The following is a 4473-nucleotide window of genomic DNA, read 5'->3' on the forward strand; positions in this document are numbered from 1 at the left end:
TCAGAGCCTGGAGCCTGCTTCAGATTCTGTGTCTCCCTCTCTCTCTCTGCCCTTCCCCTGTTCGCACTCTGTCTTTCTCTGCCTGTCAAAAATCAATCACTGCTAAAAAAAAATTTTTTTAAGTAAAAAGAAGGAATAAAACATTTCAGATAAAGATGAAGTCCCTGTACCAGTCAGGGTGGGCTAAACTATACACAGTAACATACAATCCCACACTTTCAGTGGGTGAAAACAACCAACCTTTATTTCTCAATTATGCCTCATGTTCACTGTGGGTTGTTTGGGAACCCTTACGCATTGTCCTCACTCCAGGACCCAGGCTGATGAAGTAGCCTGAAACAACGAAATCTGAAACGTCGCTGATCACTATAGCAAGAGGAAAAAGAACAAAGCAAATTCTACATTTGGTTCTTAAATCTTCCACCTACAAGTAACACTCTATTCACAATCTATTATAGGCTATGCCTAACTTCAAAGCATGTAAGGAAGTACATCCTACCACGTGCATAGTAGGAAAGCCAGAACATTCATGAATAGACACAATGACTATTGTAGTACCCTATGCTTCTCTCCCCAGACTTATTTCCTCTCTACTTAGAGGTGGCCACTATCAGGAATTTGCTACATACCTAGAGCCTACCTTGTATTTTTGCTACAAAATAGCACTTATAAATAATATATATTATATATAATATTTGTTTATTTTATAACGTATTTGTTAATGAAATTATACCCTTATAATATACATTTTTTAGAGAGAGAGAGAGAGAGGAGAAAGAGTGTGAGTGGGGGAGAGGGGCAGAGGGAGGGAGAGAGAATCTTAGGAAGCTCCATGCTGAGTGTGGAGCCAGATGTAGGGCTCAATGTGAGGCTTGATCCCACAACCCTGGGATCATGACCTGAGCCAAAATCATGAGTCAGACACTCAACCTACTCAGCCACCCAGGTGCCCCTATAATGTCCTACAATTTTTTTAAATTTTTGTTTCCAAGATTTATCTATGCGAACTATATACACATGGTTCATTTATCTGAACTGCTGCATAGAGCTCCATACTGGTAAGTATGCTGTTATTTACCATCCCTTTACACATGAACAAGCCATTTCCAATCTTTTATTATTACTGGTAGTGTGGTATTATAAATATGTCTGAGAGATTCCCTGGCAATCTTTCTCAGTTGGATTTAACAAGGCAAATTCCGATGTCATACTGCAACCACTGCATGTAACTATTTACTTCTCTCCTTGCATCCAGAATGATACTACCTACTGTTCTTGGGAGAGTTGATAAAATTGTTACTCAAGTAATTATCTGTGTTCTGTGGTTCAGATGAAGGCTCTCATTTAAGAAAGGATGGTTGGAGTGTAACCTAGAAGTAGAACGCAAGGTTTTAAAATGTCCACATTTTCAACTTTTCAACTTTTCTAGATATTGCCAAATTATTTTCCAAAACATACCTTGTAATTTCCATCAGGTGTGTATGAGAGTTCTCTTTTTCCTACATCTTTTACTAGCACTTGCTATTGCCAAACATTTTACTTTTGGCCAATCCAGTGTGTGTGAAATAGTATCTCATTTTTGTTTTCAGTTGCATGGTCCTGATTATCATGAAGTGGACTGTTTTTCCCATAGATAGCAACTGACTTTCTTTTTTCTATGCGTCATCTGTTGAAATTCTTTGCCCATTTACTTTCTGGGTTGTTTGTGTTCTTCCTGTTGATTTATAGTAGTTCTTTATACATTTTGAATCTAATGATCTGTGTGTTACACATGTAGCCTATCTCCAGGCGATTCTGATATAACTTCCACCTACATATCCCCCTCCCCACCACTAAAGTCATTTCTGTCTCTAACATTTTACATATCCATGTCATGACTCAACACAAATATAAATATATATCCAAGCCCAGGAAATTTTAAACCAAGCTACAAAGAGTTCTACTAAATATATAGATGCATTTTATGTATTTATCCCTAAGTAACCTCCTCCCTGAACAAAGAACATAATTCTGAATTTGCCTAAATTGCAAAGAACTTTTGAAAGGTTAGATCTGGAAAGGCTGTATTTGGGTAAACACAGTTATTGTTATCCAAAGATCAGCCAGTCCAAATAGTTTCCTCATAGAGGCCTTCTTGGACCTAGTGGGCAACAGAACTGTTTAAAATAAGCAGGCCAGTTCTTTCAATGAAACTGATTTGAGGTTACTCTCTGACAGACTATGGCAGAGCAGTCAATGGTACTCTGTGCTCATGAATTAGCAGTAGTGTCCTGAAAAGGGAACATTAGCTTAAAAGACATTCTAAGTGCAAAAAGAGTGTAGTATTTATACGAGTCAAAGATGTCCTAAAACATCATCATTGTTAAAATAGCCTACATGCAGGAATGTGTTAAGATCATGAAGTTATTGATGGTATTTCCTCCATTGTCTCTAGTTTCTAAATACTCTACAATAAAATTATACTGTGTTAATAATTCAAAAATCATATTGAGAACCAAAACTGAAATGTAACCCACTGTGATTACAAGGATTCTCAGTTTCTCAAGTAGGCGTTCACCTCAAATAGGGGGAGAAATCAAAGGCAGGAAAGTATAAGGGTCTTTCCTATTTGCAAGGTTTTCAGAGTAAATTTGAAAGTGCTAGAAAACTGCAGGCTTACCTAGGATGGGGGAGGAAGTGGCCAAATGCTTTGACTGAGAAATGTAGAGAAATAGTACTGGTGATGGAGTGGGGAATGGAATGGAGTGAGGAAGGAAAATGGTGGCTCAGACAAGTTCAGGGGGGCGGCTCCACATGGTCTTCCTCTTAACCACAGTTCACCTGAAAAAAAAAAGTGACATGTAAGAGGAAGTGTGGACGGTGATAGCCCTTACTCCTTCCCCAGTTCTTGATCCCAGGGACCACACACCTTTGAAGTTTTCATTGAGGAATCAAGGCCTCCAAAGAAATCTAATTTGCAGTGAGCTAAAGTTGGCTCTTGGCTTAGAAATTCCTGGCTCTGAGAAAGACCTACCTATTAGGCCCTTTCCTCATTACACTGTTTGAAGTAGCTCTTGAGCTCCATGTTACAGATGTGGTGACTGAGGCTTAGTGAGATTAAGTAAATTTCCCAGAATATGGAGTGGTATATAAGTAAGGTTGTTAAGATTAAGTTCAGAACTGGCTCTTTTTACGTGTAGCTCAGTGATTGTCAAGGGGGAGAGGGTGAATGCACACTCCCTATAGGGATATTTGAGTGTGTGTGTGTGTGTGTGTGTGAGGTTGTATGTGTCTAAGGGGAAGGCTGAAATTATATTCTATATAATAATATTATTTGTGCTTGGAAAACAAACTCTATTGTTTTCATTTGGCAAATTGTAGAAAGTAAAATTTGACAACAATCTTCTTGGCTGTTGGGGATATGCAAAGATATCTTCTTTAAAGTGGAGGACAGTCAGAGCAGAGACAGTGAGAGGTTTATAGTCTATTTATCAGATGGAAGATATAGGTTAAGTATGGCCACATGTTCCTGCTTTGGCTCAGTAGTGCTTTATATGTAATATAATCTTGCAATGGAATTATTCTCAGCACTTTGTCATCTGGAACTTCACTATTTCTCACAAATAACCACTATTTTTCTTCTATATTTAATAACACAGTCTATGATTTGCATGTTTATATTCCCCACCAAATTCATATGTTGAAATCCTAACCCCCAAAAGTGATGGTATTAGTAGATGGAGCCTTTGGGAGGTGATTGGTTCATGAGGACGGAGCCCTTATGAATGGCATTAGTGCTCTTATAAAAGCACAAAGGCCCCTAGCCCCTTCTGCCATGTGAAGATACAAAGAGAAGTCTGTGACCCAGAAGAAAGGCCATCACCCAACCCTGATGGCATCCTGATCTCAGACTTCCTGCCTCTAGAACTGTGAGCAATAAATTTCTGTTGTTCATAAGCTACCCAGTCTGTGGTTTTTTCTTATAGCAGCCCAAATAGACTAACATGTAGGGAAAAAAGCACTCATGACATAAAATGGAAAATAATGCAGTATAAGATTTTATATATATTATAATCTCAATTGTATTAAATTTCTTTTATGAATTTATAAGTTAGTATGAGAGCCATGCACTGTAGTTGGAGAAAGCATGGGCTTGTGATCAAAAAGACTAAGGTGTGGGTATGGTCTCTGCTACTTACTAGCTGTATAAACTCAGGAAGTTACTCAACTCTCTGATCCCCCGTTGTCTTACCTACAAAATGGAGGGGGTGGGGAAAGAATTGCATTTATTTTAGGCAAGCTGAATTAAATTAGAAGTAATTCAAGTAAAATACCTGATAGATAGAAAGCACTCCATAAATGACTTAATTACTATTTTGAGGAGGGAGTATAAAGAGCCAGCTTCATGGCTATATGACTGTGTAGTCACACAGAGCCTTGGAAGGGCTCTGTACTTGGTTTAATGCTCTGCTGTTGCCACCTTAAAATTTGTAA

At 38.3% G+C, this 4473-nt stretch overlaps 1 long non-coding RNA gene across 1 annotated transcript; it reads right to left on the reverse strand.

The window, feature by feature from the left end:
* Window positions 1-247: 247 nt before the first annotated feature.
* LOC125169651 (uncharacterized) lies at window positions 248-4231 on the reverse strand. Its single transcript, XR_007153750.1, has 3 exons — window positions 4179-4231; window positions 2660-2820; window positions 248-366 (listed from the first exon to the last, which is right to left on the reverse strand). It is a non-coding gene; the product is annotated as an uncharacterized LOC125169651 (long non-coding RNA).
* Between the last annotated feature and the right edge of the window lie 242 nt (window positions 4232-4473).

Source organism: Prionailurus viverrinus, chromosome B4 (genome assembly GCF_022837055.1).
Source record: "Prionailurus viverrinus isolate Anna chromosome B4, UM_Priviv_1.0, whole genome shotgun sequence".
Taxonomy (NCBI): domain Eukaryota; kingdom Metazoa; phylum Chordata; class Mammalia; order Carnivora; family Felidae; genus Prionailurus; species Prionailurus viverrinus.